The 18,166-nt window shown below is 49.1% G+C and overlaps 1 protein-coding gene across 2 annotated transcripts in view; it reads right to left on the bottom strand.

Annotated features, from left to right (window-relative positions):
- The window catches only part of LOC116944416 (uncharacterized), a 245,475-nt gene that overhangs the window by 88,885 nt on the left and 138,424 nt on the right, over positions 1-18,166 (bottom strand). For both annotated transcript variants that reach the window (XM_076068480.1, XM_076068481.1), the window contains exon 2: positions 11,537-11,644. The gene's annotated coding sequence lies outside the window, so the exon portion shown is untranslated. The remainder of the gene's footprint in view (positions 1-11,536; positions 11,645-18,166) is intronic.

Raw genomic sequence — 18,166 nt, 5'->3', positions numbered from 1 at the left:
TATACACTACGTTACACACTACACTGTACACTACGCTATACATAACGCTAGACACTATACACTACACTATACACTACACTATACAGTACGCTACACACTACACCAGGGGTGGGCAAATTTTTTGACTCGCGGGCCACAATGGGTTCTAAAATTTGACAGAGGGGCCGGGCCAGGAACAGATGGACGGAGTGTTTGTGTGAACTAATATAAATGACGTGTTAAAAAAATCATTACGTGAAAGGATTTGGCCTTTAACAGGTAGCAAAGCATTTATTTGCGAGGCAATTTAACAAATTGCACGAACATGAACAATACAAAAACGTGTCGTAATGTGACTGATCAAACATCGTGAAAACATCTTGAGTCCTGCGCCCAAACCAATTACCACACTCCCGGTCAAAGTGCGCCATCTAATGGGGAAATGGGGGCATTACAGGAGAAAGGTAAAATTTAATTTAATTATAATATTTTGACAAGTTCGGCGGGCCGGATTAAAAAGCCCAACGGGCCGTATACGGCCCGGGGGCCGTACATTGCCCATGTCTGCACTACACTATATACTACACTATACACTACACGATACACTACACGATACACTACACAATACACTACACTACTATATACTACACGATACACTACACGATACACTACACTACTATATACTACACGATACACTACACTATACACTACACTATACACTACACTATACACTACACGATACACTACACGATATACTAAAACGATACACTACACGATACACTACACGATACACTACACTATACACTACACGATACACTACACTACTATATACTACACGATACACTACACTATACACTACACTATACACTACACTATACACTACACGATACACTACACTATACACTACACGATACACTACACGATATACTAAAACTATACACTACACGATATACTAAAACGATACACTACACGATACACTACACGATACACTACACTATACACTACACGATACACTACACTACTATATACTACACGATACACTACACGATACACTACACGATACACTACACGATACACTACACGATACACTACACTACTATATACTACACGATACACTACACGATACACTACACTACTATATACTACACGATACACTACACTATACACTACACTATACACTACACTATACACTACACGATACACTACACGATATACTAAAACGATACACTACACGATACACTACACGATACACTGTACACTACACGATACACTACACGATATACTAAAACGATACACTACACGATATACTAAAACGATACACTACACGATACACTACACGATACACTACACTATACACTACACGATACACTACACTACTATATACTACACGATACACTACACGATACACTACACTATACACTACACTATACACTACACGATACACTACACGATACACTACACTACTATATACTACACTATACACTACACTAGTTACTAATTGGCGCGTTTTGTTTACGTGACAAACCTTGCTGGCTGTGTTGGTTGGTGGAGGGTTACGACACATTTATACTTACGCGATCTAACCCGAAAACCTTCATTACTGATATTAGAATGGATTATAATGTGTGGAAATCTATATTGTATCCGTATCTATTGCATAATAGCAGGAATAATAATGATGCTGGTGATCATCATCACCGTTGTCATCATGGCTCTTGCCTCGATGCTCCCGTGAAGCCTCGGCGGCTTGGGGCAAACTCCCACGTGCAGGTGGCATTGTGACGTCACGAAGCTGCACGTGGTCATGACAAATCCGCTCGACAGTGTTCCCCCAGACCGCTGAACCGGTCAGTGCTGACGCCCAGTGCCAAGCAGGGCAACCCTTAGGCCGTCACAATCATCATCATCATCACTTCTTCGAGTGCAACGAGACAGAATAAAACAATAGATGCAGGTTCAGACTTTTACAGTTTAAAAAAAAAGATGACTAATTCAATTACGTGCATCCTTACCAAATAGTAATATTAATCACAGAGCTAAGCTGCCGAATGACCCTGTCCATCCACCAATCTCCACTCAACACCGCCCTCACCCACCCCCCCCCCCCCCCCAGAACTGAAATTTAACGAAAACTGAACCACCTCGCCCCTCCCAACCCACCTCAGGTTTGACCCCTGATTATGAGGTCACATTTCAAACGGCGACCCCCCCCCCTCCCACCACCCCCTCCCCCCCAAAAAACCGCCCAGATTGACTTTTTTCACGGATTCCAACCACTGGGGGTGGGAATCAGAGTTTCAGAGACACTCCAATGCTGTCCGTGGCATCTCGACGGAGTGAGATGTATACGCTACCAGAATGTTCTAAATGCCATGTTGTGTTTGTTTTATTGCTCTGCTCGATGACTTGGAAGATGCATGGAAACGCATCGGGCGCAGCGGAGGTGCCAGCCAATGGCGTCTGCGGAGGACTGCCCACCGGTGCGAGTCGGCGCCCCAGGGGCAATGGTTTATGGGGCAGGGGTGGGTGGGTGGGTGGGGAGGGAGGGAGGGAGAGGCGAGGGAGGGGGGTGACTTAGCGCTAATGAGGCCCAAATTAGGCCTCCTCCGGCCCAAGACTTCTTCCTGACCCACGAGGGCCATCGCACCGGGCATTCGTATTTTTTTACACAACGTAAGCCACATCGTGCTGACGACAACGAAGAACGGGCGAAGACGCTCACACGTTGCAGACATGTCTCCCTCTGTGAACGTCGCCTGTGAAAATGAACGTGTCACTGAAGCACGTGGAGAAGGGGGAGGGGAGGATGAGGAGGAGGGGTGCAGGCTAATTCCTCCTTGAAAAGTCGCACAAACCACATTGCACCCAAATTGGGGTTCCCTGCCACGCACGCAACCAGGGGGGCTTCGACAATAGGTCAAAGGCTAATCTGAAACGTGCAGGGATCTGGTGACGTGGCCAAGTTGCGGTGAGGACCCCGTGACCTCGTTCATAAGCAGCGGCCGCATCTGTAACAGCAACATCTGCAATAGCAGCATCTGCAAAAAAGTAGCATCTGTAACGGCGGAATCTGCAGTAGCAGTATATGCAATAGCAGCATCTGTAATAGCGGCATCTGTAATAGCGGCATCTGTAATAGCAGCGTCTGTAATATCGGGATCTGTAATAGCGGCATCTGTAATAGCGGCATCTGTAATAGCAGCGTCTGTAATAGCGGCATCTGTAATAGCGGCGTTTGTAATAGCAGCGTCTGTAATATCGGGATCTGTAATAGCGGCGTTTGTAATAGCGACACTGACGCGTCTATGACAGGGGTGGGCCAACATGTAACAGTCCATGAGCCAACACGTGTGTCCCTCTCTGTGTGTCTCTGTGTTCTCTCTCTCTCTCTGCTTGTGTGTCTGTCTGTGTGTCTCCGTGTCTGTGTTTTGTCTCTCTCTCTGAAATGTAGCAATCTTTGGAAGAACGTTAATCAACCAGGTGGGGTGTTGACTGTTGTGTTAGCCGACTCTCTGTGTTGCATTATATTTCTAACTTCTCTACGTTTGTTTTCTCATTCATTCGTACCTGATGATGGTTGCTTGCGTTGCAATCGAAACGTCGTATTATAGCATTATTTAATTCATTTTCTTCCTACGCGACTTTTACCGAAAGAACCAAAGAGTACGTACCCATAAGTTCTACAAAGAGACAAGTTTGTATACGTTCACGTGCGCGTGCGTGTATATCGATAGTTTATTTTTTTTCGGCACGGCACGGGAGACATTCACGCCTCCTCCGCCACGGCTGATCCAGCGGCGCGCTCTGCGGCACACCCCTTGCATGGAGCCCGCACGCCGGCGGACTCAACAGCCACCGCACGCGGCTGCTCCCTGTGGCTACGGCGCACGGCCCTCTCCCTCCCGCTGTTGCCCCAACGCGCGTGCCGCTCAGCAGCTGGGGGGGACGTGGGGCTCGAAGTGGAGCGGTGGCTCGGGTGGCTCGCCACCCGAGCCACCGCTCCCGGTAATGATGAAGGGTGGGGTGGGGGGGTACTGGGGAGAGGGGGGGGGGGTGAACCTACCATTAACTGGGTGTTTCTGCCTTCCCCTCCCCGCCCCTGTCTCCCCAGTCCTACCCACCCCCCTCCGCCACCCCGGCTCTCCACACTCAGGCCGCTCTCCCCCACAGCAGCGCCACGCCGTGTAAGCACAGCGCGGGCAGGTCGAGGTTCACGCCGCAACGCGGTCGCGCCGTGGCGAGGTTCTTCGTACGTTCGGGAGCGCGCTTCGCACAACGCGAGAAGCACCACTATAACGACGTCATAACGACGTTATGACGTCGTTATAACGCGGAACGCGCGCGCCGTTATGACGCGGGAACGCACGCGCCGTTAGGGGCCGTCCATAAATGACGTCACGCGATTTTTTGACGATTTTTTACCCCCACCCCACCCCCCCATCGTCACACGGCGTCACAAAAAGTCACCCCCCTCAAATATGACGTCACAAAGCTCTGCCCCCCCCCCAAAAATAAAAAAAACATGCTTCAGATCGCTTTAAACTATTGTCATCGTAGTGCGCATTTAATGTGGCGGTGCACTCTGATGTTGTAGGAGAAAACATTTATTAAAAAGTCTATTTAATTAAGTAGAACGTGTTGTCTATATTCATTTAAAGTTGCGCATTTTGACGTGACGTCACATTTCTCAACCCCTCTCCCCTCGTCACACATCGTCACAAATGTCTGACCTCCCCGCCCCCCCCAGGTGCGTGACGTCATTTATCGACGGGCACTTGTGACGCGGTTTTAAAGCGCTCGACGACGAACTACTTTGTTGAGCTGCGTGGCTGAGCGGTGCAGTGATATCGTGTGTACGGAGTGATACGGTAACGCTGTGACGGCGAAACCCTCACTGTGTGTGTGTGTGCGGTAGTAGTTGTTGTTGTTGCTGTTACATCGTGTCTAGCCGAACGTTATCAATGATGAATTATTTAGGGTGGGGGAAATGTTTTCGCTTCACGCGTTCAGTGTTCTTAGCTGAACACGGCACTTCAAGGGGATCGCGTCTGCTGCTACCGTGTTGAACGAAGATTTACTCCGCAGAAAAATACACTGCGCGAATTCTACTGCCCCGGCACATTTTCAAGAACTAAACCCTCGTTGATGTTAAGGGACTTTAGCGTCTCGTTAAAAAAAAATAATAAACCAAACCTCTTACGTGTTCATTGTTTAAATTTTGATTTAAAGCTTTCGTGACTGCAGTAATTCATATTCTTAGCTCTTTCGGTAAAGTCACGTTGAAGGGAAACAATAAAATAATAAAATAAATATAAAACAATAAAAATTCTCACGACGTTTCGACCATAACACAAAAAATAATACACCAAGCTCTTAAGGCTAATGGTTACTCCGACTATACAATCCGCAAAGCTATCACTCAAACCATGAAGAAGGACCCTCTTGAGGAGCCTTTCAAAACCATCACTTTACCTTACATTGCGGGGATCACAAAAAATATCTCCAAAATCTTGAATAAACACAACATCCTGGTCCGTTTCAACACATTACATAAAATCCGTGATCTGGTTCCGTCTGTAAAAGATGTGATTCCGGACACAAACTAAGTTGCCTCTGTGGTAGTAGTTACATTGGAGAAACCAAACGACATGTCTCGGACCGCATTCGTGAACACAAAGCAGACCTTAAACACGGTAGGACCAACACCTCGGCCATGGCAGATCATTGTTATAATTCAGTAGGCTCACATGACATTGACTTTTCCAAGACAGAGGTTCTTTGTAAGCCATCTGGCTACCATGAGAGATTCGTTCATGAGGTTATCTACATATACAAGCACAGAGACAATTTCAACCGAGAAGATGGATTCTGGCTTAGCAATCATTGGAAAGATTTGATAAACCATTTCAGGTCTTAATTGATTGTTCACGCTTACAGTGGCTTTCAGACAGCATACATTAATTTTTCGTCTCCCCCCTCCTCTTTTGAGAACATAGATGGACTAATCCTTCTAAATAAACTGCTAAATCGCTGCGCGTGGCGCTGACGTTTTTTTTTATAAATAAATACACCGTTTAAAAATAAATAAATAAACGTGTTGTTTAAGTTAAACACAGCCGCGAATGTCGTGCAATATGTGTTTGGCGAAAAGCGAGAATATTCCCCGTACCTTTTTGAAATCTGCTGCGGAAATGCAAAACTTACGTATGAATATTGATTCGAAGCTTTCGTGACTGCAGGAATCCATAATCTTTGGCTCTCTCGGTAAAGTCCACGTAGGTAGAAATCAAATCAAATAAAACAAACCACGACGTTTCGCCTACTTCAGCATTTTTACTTTGCTGTGGTTGTTCCACCTGATGAAGATGTGCTTGTGTTGCGATCGAAACGTCGTGATTTGTTTAATTTTATTAGACCTCCTTTGCCAGTACCAAAATGTAATAATAGGGGTTTTTCCCCTTTTTTTCTGGCAAGAATAAAGGGCAAGAAAAAAGGGGGAAACCCTATTATTACATTTTGGTACTGGCAAAGGAGGTCTAATGATGTAGATGCTCACCCCGAGCCCTCATTACTTTGATAGTGGCGTTGTCTTTGAGCCTTTAGGCGTCATCTGGTCGAGCACCAATTGGGTCGAGGCTCAAAAGAAAGCCGTCCCTTGGTGTGGACCAATCAGTTTCAAGGACAATGCATCATATATTATCACAGTATGTTTTTTGTTTGCATTTTGACTGCAGGAATTGTGGTTAATGCAGACGTGGATCCTCGTAAAAAGGTTTCAGTTTTGTTGCCAGAAAAAAACGGGGGAAAACCCCTATTATAATATTGTTTAATTTTGTTTGATTTCTACTTACGTATGAGTTAAAAACAAAAACTTCGTAGCGAACACAAAATAAAAGAACAAGTCACGCCGTATAGGGGAAGTCTTTAGGTGTGACTCGCGTAACGGATGCGTCGCACTGAGCGCGTGCATCACACACAGAGCGCTCTTCACAGATGAACCACAACACCGCGCTGATCTCGTCAAGGGGCATAAACTACCATCGCGTGAACTCCTCCGGTCATCCTCGACCAGCAGCAGCAGCAGCGACTCTTGGGTGAGCCATCGAACATAGACTGTCACTGGCATCGTGCGCTTTCAGATGCTATATACACTACACTATACACTACACTATACAATACACTATACACTACACTATACACTACTATACACGACACCATATATTACACTGTACATGTCACGATATGCTGCAGTATACACTACTATACACTACATTATACACTACAGTATACACTACTATACACTGCATTATACACTACAGTATACACTACTATACACTACATTATACACTGCAGTACACACTACTATACACTACACTATACACTGCTATACACGACACTATTTATTACACTGTACATGTCACGATATGCTGCAGTATACACTACTATACACTACATTATACACTGCAGTATACACTACTATACACTACATTATACACTGCAGTATACACTACTATACACTACACTATACACTGCTATACACGACACTATATATTACACTGTACATGTCACGATATGCTGCAGTTTACACTACTATACACTACATTATACACTACAGTATACACTACTATACACTACATTATACACTGCAGTATACACTACTATACACTACATTATACACTACACTTTTTGGCTAGCCATCGAACAAAGACGGTGGTCACCACATCGCGCGGCACTTTTGGATGTGCTTCTGCGGCCGTCTGGATCGTTCTTCCTCCCGAAAATCAGGAAGCCACTGGGAGCCGTACGTTTATAAATCGCGATCTAGAACTGCGTTTCGTGTGTTTCAGTTGTCCTCCCCCCCCTCCCCCCCCCAGGGCACACTTTGATTGGCACAGGGTTGGCTACGTACGGTGCGAAAGAAGTTGAACATGCATAAGGTACAATCACGTGACCGACAACGAACCGTTTACGCGAAAGTCAGACCCTGTCCAGGGGCTTGGTGGAGGCAGTGAAGGGACGGGAATGGGGAGGCGAGGGGGGGGGGAGGCAAGGGGGAGGGGAGGCAAGGGGGGGGAGGCAAGGGGGGGGAGGCAAGGGGGGGGGGAGGCAAGGGGGGGGAGGCAAGGGGGGGGAGGCAAGGGGGGGGGAGGGAGTGAAGGAATGGGGACCTCTTTAAGGCTCGTGGAGGTGGCCAGGGGGTGGTTTCGTTGAGATGTCATTGTGATGGCCAGGTCGCTTCGGAAAGAATTCGTTAAACGCTGAGTGTGGCTTTTTCTGGTAAAAAATAAAATAAAAAAGTTTCCACAGTAAAACCTTGGATTGCGAGGAGCATAATTCGTTCCGGAAACGTGTTCGTAATCCAAAGCACTCGTATATCAAAGCACTCGTATATCAGTTGTGATCACGTGACGCTCGGCAGACAAAGCGCGTATACGTTACTACTCGTATTGCAAGACCCTCGCTCGTTTATCAAATTAATATTTATTTAACATTTTTGCTCGTCTTGCAAAACACTCGCAGACTAAGTTACTCGCAATCCAAAGTTTTACTGTATTTGTATATTTTTTTAAAGCTATTTGTTTACCTTTGCTATACTTTGCACTCGTGTTGTAGTTTTTGGATCGTCTGTTGTTGTAACGTTCGGACCACGTGCCCCCTACTGGACATCTGTGAACAAAGAGCTTCATAGCTCATCGGATTCCTCCTCCAGTCTGAACAAAGATTCTGATGATTCTGGTGCCGATTACCAAACGTCGTGCGGCGGTGCCAAAGAGACAATGGAGCCCCAACAGTCGCCTGATAGCAACAACAGCAGCAGCAGCAACAACAGCAACAACAGAAGCAACAGCGGTAGCAGCAACAACAGCAGCAGTTGTAACAACAGCAGCAACAACAACAGCAACAACAGCATCAGCAACGGCAGCAGCAGCAACAACAGCAACAACAGCAGCCACAGCAGCAACAGCAGTAGCAGCAACAACAACAGCAGCAACAACAGCAGCCACAGCAGCAACAGTAGCAGCAACAGCAAAAGCAGTAGCAGCAACAGTAGCAGCAGCAGTAGTAACAGCAACAGCAACAACAGCAACAACAGAAGGAACAGCGGTAGCAGCAACAACAGCACCAACAACAGCAGCCACAGCAGCAGTAGCAGCAACAGTAGCAGCAACAGTATCAGCAGTAGTAACAGCAGCAACATCGCGCTCGATCGTACATCGTTCGCTACACAGGCGCTGCACGCGCGATCACTATCCTGCCAAAGGCTAAAATAAACATAATTAGCGATCGTTTAATTGGCGTGTTGGAGAGAGAGAGAGGAAATATAATTGAATGTAAAAAAAAATTAGCACCTTAAAAAATGACATTAAAGAAAGAAAAAAAAACACTCCCAAAAAAAAAATAACCTTGACCGGGCGTGAATCCAATAGCGGACGCGATCCAGTTAATTAGGACGGCAGCGACACAACGATAATTGGGAGACGGGGAGAGAGGTGGAGAAGGGAGAGTCGCAGTGAGTGAGAGAGTGTGGCGGAGATAAATGGGGGAGGGGGGGGTGAGAGAGCAGGGGTGGGGGGTGGGTGCTACCCACACACTCAGATTAGCCACGGTTGGCTACGTACGGCACCTAAAGAATGTGAACACACGCGCACGCGCGCGCTATACCGAGCGCACGATCCAGCGTTCGCCTGCATGGCGTCCGTGCCGCACGCAGCCTTCTAGAGGTGAGAGATGGAGCAACCCTATATAGTCTGTAGAGGAGAGATGGGCACGAGGTGAGAGCGAGAGATGGAGAGAGATGGAGAGAGAACGGATCGAGATGAGAGAGAGATGGAGAGAGAGATGGAGAGAGAACGGATCGAGATGAGAGAGAGAGATGGAGAGAGAACGGATCGAGATGAGAGAGAGAGAGATGGAGAGAGAGAGATGGAGAGAGAGAACGGATCGAGATGAGAGAGATGGAGAGATGGAGAGAGAACGGATCGAGATGAGAGAGAGAGAGAGATGGAGAGAGAACGGATCGAGATGAGAGAGATGGAGAGATGGAGAGAGAACAGATAGAGGTGAGAGAGAGATGGAGAGATGGAGAGAGAGAACGGATTGAGGTGAGTGAGAGAGATGGAGAGAGAACGGATCGAGATGAGAGAGAGAGATGGATGAGAGAGAGAGATGGAGAGATGGAGAGATGGAGAGATGGAGAGAGAACGGATTGAGGTGAGTGAGAGAGAGATGGAGAGAGAACGGATCGAGATGAGAGAGATGGAGAGATGGAGAGAGAACGGATCGAGCTGAGAGAGAGATGGAGAGAGAACGGATCGAGATGAGAGAGAGAGAGATGGAGAGAGAACGGATTGAGGTGAGTGAGAGATGAAATGTTTCTTTTAAAAAAACGGAGAGAGGGGGGGGGGGGGGAGGCACATAAAGCAAAGCATTGAAGAAAAAACCCCGAAATGATGAATGAAGCAAAGTGCCGACTACACCGAGCATCTTATTGTTTCCTCTGATCGTAAAAAAAAGAGAGAGAGAGAACGCGTGGAAAGGGACTGGAGGCAGACGAGAGGGAACCTGTGTAATGGGAGCAGGGCCCCCTGATAGCGATCGGTTGCTGCCTCCGAGCTGCGGCGAGATCCTCCAGAGATCGCTACGATTACATCCTCCTTCATTAGGGCACCACACAGTGTGCGCGGGGAGCGGTGGCGCAGTGATTAGCGCCGCGCCACGAATGCACGCATGTACCGATGTACGTATGCTGGATTTCTTTCGCACCGCACGTCGAGCCAACCGTGCTGATCGGAGGGTGCGACCCGAGTTCGATTCAACAACAACAACGACGACGACAACGACCGCCATTCGCCACTGAGTGGCGGTGACGTCAGCACAGCGCTTGTGCCAGGCTAGGTGCACGTTGAGGCTACGTGAAGTGGTCGAACGCCCGCTGGCAGCAGGTACCACGGCCAGCAACGCCAGCGACGATTTACTTTGAAGCGGTCTCGGGCATCCCCTGGGTCGACTCAGCCTCAAATTGGAACTCGGTTGCGATGTGCAAACTTCGCTACTCGGGAGACAAAGGCGGCCGGGCGCGCTGCTGGCCACCCCCCCCCCCCCCCTCGTGTGCCACCATGCCGTCCTTCATAGGCGGTGCTCGCTAACAGCACTTGCCCCAACAGTCCGTTAGAGGCTACACGGGGGGGGGGATCTTTATCTTTGTGTGACTCGTGCTGTTGTGCGCGTGTGTGTGTGTGTGCGCGTGTTATCAAAGTAGAGGGCACAGGTGGTGCATCGGCCAGTCATCTCAGTCAGTCGACCCGTGGCACCTGCTGAGTCTGCCCCGTGACCTCCTGCCAGCGGGCGTTCGACACGTCACGTGGCCTCAAGGTGCACATGGCCTGGCACAAGCTTCGTGGCGACGTCACCGCCACTTAGCGGCGAATGGCGGTTGTTGTTGTTGTGTGTTGTTTGTGTGTCAGTGTTTGTGTGTGTGCGTGACACCTGCCCCACGTGTGCCCCCACTCCCACCACGTGACACCCCCCCCCCCCAGACCCCTCCGCCCCCCATCACCTGCTTGAGCTCAATGGCGGTGGGGGGCCGCAAGATCTCCGCAGCAGCAGCAGCAGCAGCAGAGGCCGGGGGGCTCACAGACCCCAAAGCGCCAGGCACCCGCGGGCCCTGCAAAGCGGCACAGACACGGACAGCGCTGATTGGTCACGAACGTGACCCCCACAACAGCCCTCTCCCCCCCTCCACAGCACCCCCCCCCCCTGCTAACCCCCCTACAAAGCCCCCCCCCCACAACAGCCCCCGAGCTACCCCCCCCACAACAGCCCCCCTCTACCCCCCCCCCACAGCATACCCGCCCCCCACAGAAGCCCCCCCCGCTACCCCCCCCCCCACAACGGTGGCCCCTCCCCCCCCCACAACGGGGCCCCCACTCCCCGGTAAGGCCCCACTGAGCTGGCGTTGCTCTTCTTCAGAAGCGACCTGAACATCACAAACGATGGCAGCTCGACCAAGTTGCCCCGAATCATCGTCAGCATCGCAGCCCAAATACTGCACTCTCTAAACGCGTAGGGACGTTGAATATAAATGTAATAGGGGGGGGGGAACCAGAGGATCCGGATGAAAAAATCCACGCGAGTACGGGAAGAGAGAGAGAAAGACGCAGACTCCAAATATACAGCAGCAGGCATCGTCAGGGTCGGGATGGAACCCACGACCTCCTGCACACCAGGCGAGGTAGTTAACATCTCATAGCCACCGTGATGATGATAGCGAGAGAGAAAGACGCAGACTCCAAATATACAGCAGCAGGCATCGTCAGGGTCGGGATGGAACCCACGACCTCCTGCACACCAGGCGAGGTAGTTAACATCCCCTGGCCACCGTGATGATGATAGCGAGAGAGAGACACAGACTCCAAATATACAGCAGCAGGCATCGTCAGGGTCTGGATGGAACCCACGACCTCCTGCACACCAGGCGAGGTAGTTAACATCTCATAGCCACCGTGATGATGATAGCGAGAGAGAGACGCAGACCCCAAATATACAGCAGCAGGCATCGTCAGGGTCGGGATGGAACCCACGACCTCCTGCACACCAGGCGAGGTAGTTAACATCTCCTAGCCACCGTGATGATGATAGCGAGAGAGAGACGCAGACTCCAAATATACAGCAGCAGGCATCGTCAGGGTCGGGATCGAACCCACGACCTCCTGCACACCAGGCGAGGTAGTTAACATCTCCTAGCCACTGTGATGATGATGATAGAGAGAGAGAGAGACGCAGACTCCAAATATACAGCAGCAGGCATCGTCAAGGTCGGGATGGAACCCACAACCTCCTGCACACCAGGCGAGGTAGTTAACATCCCCTGGCCACCGTGATGATGATAGCGAGAGAGAGACGCAGACTCCAAATATACAGCAGCAGGCATCGTCAGGGTCGGGATGGAACCCACGACCTCCTACACACCAGGCGAGGTAGTTAACATCTCATAGCCACCGTGATGATGATAGCGAGAGAGAGAGACGCAGACTCCAAATATACAGCAGCAGGCATTGTCAGGGTCGGGATGGAACCCACGACCTCCTGCACACCAGGCGAGGTAGTTAACATCTCATAGCCACTGTGATGATGATAGAGAGAGAGAGACGCAGACTCCAAATATACAGCAGCAGGCATCGTCAGGGTCGGGATGGAACCCACGACCTCCTGCACACCAGGCGAGGGAGTTAACATCTCATAGCCACCGCGGCGCTCCCGTCGGATGCCCTCCGGCTCGCCCCTGGCCACGCTCACTTTGCCAGCTGTGCCCTGTGGGAGGGGAGCAGCACCGGCTGCTGGTAATTCTTGGCCACGTCTCAATCTGGAAAGTTTGTTGCGGAGTTTGTATTTGTTTTTGTCGAGGGAGGGAGGGAGGCAAATGAACCTGGAGGCCACCATAGCAAATTTTCACCGGTGGTTTATGGAAAGGAGGGAGCGGAGGGTTGGGAGGGGGGTGTCGCATCTTTCTTGACGCGTTGGAATACCGAGAGGGTGCTTTGTGTAATGTGACGAATGCAGGGCATCTGGTAATGGGCTTCTGAGGGTGAATTTTTTTCTTGCTGGTGTCCATGAACGCAGTGGCACGCAGTGGGATGCATGTTACACGGGAAAACCGCGTGATACCTTTGATTGAAAAAGGTGGCACAAAAGCAAACACAAAACTAAAACACAAAACGACACGATGAACGAAGCAAAAGCGCCGACAAACCGAGCAACTTTCTTCATTTCTTCTGATCGTAAAAAAAAAAGTAAGGAGGGAGCCTTGAGGCCACAATGGCAAATGTTCACCGATGGTCCAGGGAAAGAAGGGAGGGAGGTCCGAACTGTTGGCTTAAACGTTTGCCATTTCGGCCTCCCAGGTTCCTTCCTCAGCCGTCTCACGCGGGTTTGCCCAGAGTGTGCGACGTGGGCTGGAAAAATAAAAAAAAATCTCGGATCAGCGACCACCGAAGGGTTGGCGACCATGGGTGCCGTGAGTGGCGTGCGAGCGGAGTGTTCTTTAAGCAGGAGTGACACCGCGCATGCGCAGGGCCCAACAACCGTTACTTTGGCGAATTCTTACTAAACACATAGATATTCCTTAAAAGTACGTAAAGGAGTCCACGTTAAAATTCGCATTTGAATCGCTTGAAGGAAACTATAACTTGTATTTCGGCAAGCACATTTAGATTTTTTTTTATTTAAAATAAATAACGCAATCCAGACGAATGTAAATCACGATTTCACGTTCCATTTTCCCCGTCGACGATTTCATGCCTCCAAAGAAAAAAAAAAGCCCCACGCGATACGGGAAGTGACCTTGGACGAGGAATCGCTTCACTGAGACCTCTCAGAAACGTTACTGGAGAGACGAGCAGCTACTACAACAACAGCATCACCGCCGCGTGTCAAACCCGCACTTTGTCTCTCTCAGCAGCGCTGACGCACGTGACCACAATTACCAAAGGTTCCCCGTATCGCCTCGAACAGACTGCTGGGAACAAGTGCTGTTAGCGAGCACAGACTGAGGCCGGAAAGCCACACGAGGTTGGCCAGCACCACGCCCGGCCGCCTTTGTCTCCACAATGCTGAGGTTTACACACCACATCGGGTACTCATTTAAGGCTGAGTCGACCTAGGAGAGGCGCAGGAATAGTTCAGAGAATCGTCACCGGTGTTGGCCGTGAGCGGGAATCGAACTGGGGTAAAACTGGGTTGCCGCTAGGCCAACACCACCACCAACACCATCACCACCACCAACACCACCAACACCAACAACACCACCAACACCAACACCACCAACGCCGCCGCAACCGCGATTTTATCACCATATCATCATGTCCATCTCATTTTAGAGCGAATCAACCCGCAGGAGGGAAGACAATAATAATAACTCTGTCGTTTTACCAAACGGACCGCGTCTCCCGACGCTGCTCGTTTGCGCATCGCAGGGGGGAGAGAAGAGACCGGGCAGCAGCTCCAAACAGCAGCAGCAGCAGGTCGTAGCAGCAGCAGCAGCTCCAAACAGCAGCAGCAGGTCGTAGCAGCAGCAGCAGCAGCAGGCAATAGCAGCAGCTGCTCCAAGCAGCAGCAGTAGGCAGTAGCAGCAGCAGTAGGCAGCAGCAGCAGCTCCAAGCAGCTAGCAGCAACAGCTAGCAGCAGCAGTAGGCAGTAGCAGCAGCAGCTCGTAGCAGCAGCAGCAGCAGTAGGCAGTAGCAGCAGCAGCTCGTAGCAGCAGCAGCAGCAGTAGGCAGTAGCAGCAGCAGCTCCAAGCAGCTAGCAGCAACAGCTAGCAGTGAGCAGCAGTAGGCAGCAGCAGCAGCAACAACTAGCAGCAGTAGCAGCACCAAGCAGCAGCAACAGCGAGCAGCAACAACTTGCAGCAGCAGCTCGGAACAAATAGCAGCAGCGAGCAGCTAGCAGCAGCAGCAAGCAGCAGCAGCAACAACTTGCAGCAGCAGCTCGGAACAAATAGCAGTAGCAGCAGCTAGCAGCAGCAGCAGCACTAAGCAGCAGAAGCTAGGAACAACAGCAGCAGCTGGGAACAAATAGCAGTAGCAGCAGCTAGCAGCAGCAGCACTAAGCAGCAGAAGCTAGGAACAACAGCAGCAGCTGGGAACAAATAGCAGTAGCAGCAGCTAGCAGCAGCACTAAGCAGCAGAAGCTAGGAACAACAGCAGCAGCTGGGAACAAATAGAAGTAGCAGCAGCTAGCAGCAGCAGCAAAGATCGATGGTCTCGACTCTGTGAAGCGTGGATCTTAACTAGAGCCAGAGTTGAAGACAGTGAGAACGGCGAGCGGCACACGAAGCGAGAGAGAGCGAGAGAGGCAGGGTTTTAAATATGTTGTAATCTATTTAAAAACACTTTTAGGAACGCCAGCGAGCGACGAGGCATTACGGTAATCCAAGATTTATAAACTAAATGGCACGCAGCCAGCCTCTCGACTTGAAGACGGGGCAGCATGGGGTCTTAGCCGCGCTACGTTTGCGTAAATGTGGTCAGGAAGTGGAACCCGCCGTGCCGAGTTGCAGGTAGCGCTCTATTATGTATGAATGTGCGTTGAACTTATTTTGCACCGTACGTAGCCAACCGAACTCATCGGAGTTGCCGCGGACATCAAGCGAAACACAAAAAAGCATGTATCTGAAAAGAATATATTCTAATCGAAATTAATTTGTCGGACTAGATGATGATTGATTTAGAAGTGCGGAGCTCGCAGTGGCTTCCTAATGTCGGAAGGGAAGAGCGTTCCAGACGGCCGCAGAAGCGCATCTGAAAGCGCGCGGTGATCAGAACCAAAATCTGTATTTAAACTGCAGGAGAAATCATATGAGCTGTAAAGCTCTTCTTCACACATGTCCAATCGGGGTGGGTAAGAACGCCACAACAACGTGCAGTACAAAAACACGGTAGGAGCTCAAAGTTCAAGAAAGGTTAAACATCACGCAAACGTGTTCTTGGTTCATATTCTTGGTTCTTTCGGAAAAGTCACGTAGAAGGGAAACAATAAAATAATCAAACATTGAAAAACAATGAAATTCTCACGACGTTTCGACTGCAACACAAGCAACCATCATCAGGTGTGAAAACCACAAAATCACGTGTGAAAACCACAACACCTGATGATGGTTGCTTGTTTTGCAGTCGAAACGTCTTGAGAATTTTATTGTTTTATATTTCTATTATTTAATTTTTTACCCTTCTACGTGACTTTACCGAAAGAACCAAGAATATGAATCCCTGCAGACACGAAAGCTTTAAATCAAAATATTATTGGTTCTTTCGGTAAAGTCACATAGAAGGGAAACAATTAAATAATAAAAATATAAAACAATAAAATTTTCACGACGTTTCGACTGCAACTGAAGCAATCATCGTCAGGTGTGAAAACCACAGCAAAAAAATGTGAAAAAATTAGCGGTTTTTTTAACGATAGCACCACGGAGAGCGATTTGGCAGTTATTCAGGTGGACGAGTCCATCTATGTTCGGAAAACAGAAGGGAGACGAAAATAATGGATGCGGTCTGAAAGCCACCGTAAGCGTGAACAATCAATTAAGACCCGAAATGGTTTATCAAATGCTTCCAATGGTTGCTAAGCCAGAATCCATCTTCTCGGTTGAAATTGTCTCTGTGTTTGTATATGTGGATAGCCTCATGAACGAATCTCTCATGGTAGCCAGATGGCTTGCAAAGAACCTCTGTCTTGGAGAAGTCAATGTCATGTGAGCCTACTGAATTATAACAGTGATCTGCCACGGCCGAGGTGTTGGTCCTACCGTGTTTTAGGTCTGCTTTGTGTTCACGAATGCGGTCCGAGACATGTTGTTTGCTTTCTCCAATGTAACTACTACCACAGAGGCAACTTAGTTTGTAGACGCCAGGGTACTGTATGTCCAGAATTACATCTTTTACAGATGGAACCAGATCACAGATTTTATGTAATGTGTTGAATCGGACCTGGATCTTGTGTTTATTCAAGATTTTGGAGATCTTTTTTTGTGATCCCCGCAATGTAGGGTAAAGTGATGTTTTTGAAAGGCTCCTCAAGAGGGTCCTTCTTCATGGTTGGAGTGTTATCTTTGTGGATTGTGTAGTCGGAGTAACCATTAGCCTTAAGAGCTTGGTGTACGTGCTTAAGTTCACGTACACCAAGCTCTTAAGGCAATCCCGGGTCACTATTGCAATCCCGGGTCACTATTGCAATCCCAGGTCCTATTGCAATCCCAGGTCACTATTGCAATCCCAGGTCACTATTGCAATCCCAGGTGACTATTGCAATCCCAGGTCACTATTGCAATCCCAGGTCACTATTGCAATCCCAGGTGACTATTGCAATCCCAGGTCACTATTGCAAACCCGGGTCACTATTGCAATCCCGGGTCACTATTGCAATCCCAGGTCACTATTGCAAACCCAGGTCACTATTGCAATCCTAGGTGACTATTGAAATCCCAGGTCACTATTGCAATCCCAGGTGACTATTGAAATCCCGGGTCACTATTGCAATCCCAGGTCACTATTGCAATCCCAGGTCACTATTGCAATCCCAGGTCACTATTGCAATCCCAGGTGACTATTTAAATCCCGGGTCACTATGGCAATCCCGGGTCACTATTGCAATCCCAGGTCACTATTGCAATCCCAGGTGACTATTTAAATCC

Source organism: Petromyzon marinus, chromosome 21 (genome assembly GCF_048934315.1).
Source record: "Petromyzon marinus isolate PM22_M1 ecotype Great Lakes invasive population chromosome 21, UKy_Petmar_22M1.pri1.0, whole genome shotgun sequence".
Classification (NCBI taxonomy): Eukaryota; Metazoa; Chordata; class Hyperoartia; order Petromyzontiformes; family Petromyzontidae; genus Petromyzon; species Petromyzon marinus.
This window is presented reverse-complemented; position numbering and strand designations above follow the sequence as displayed.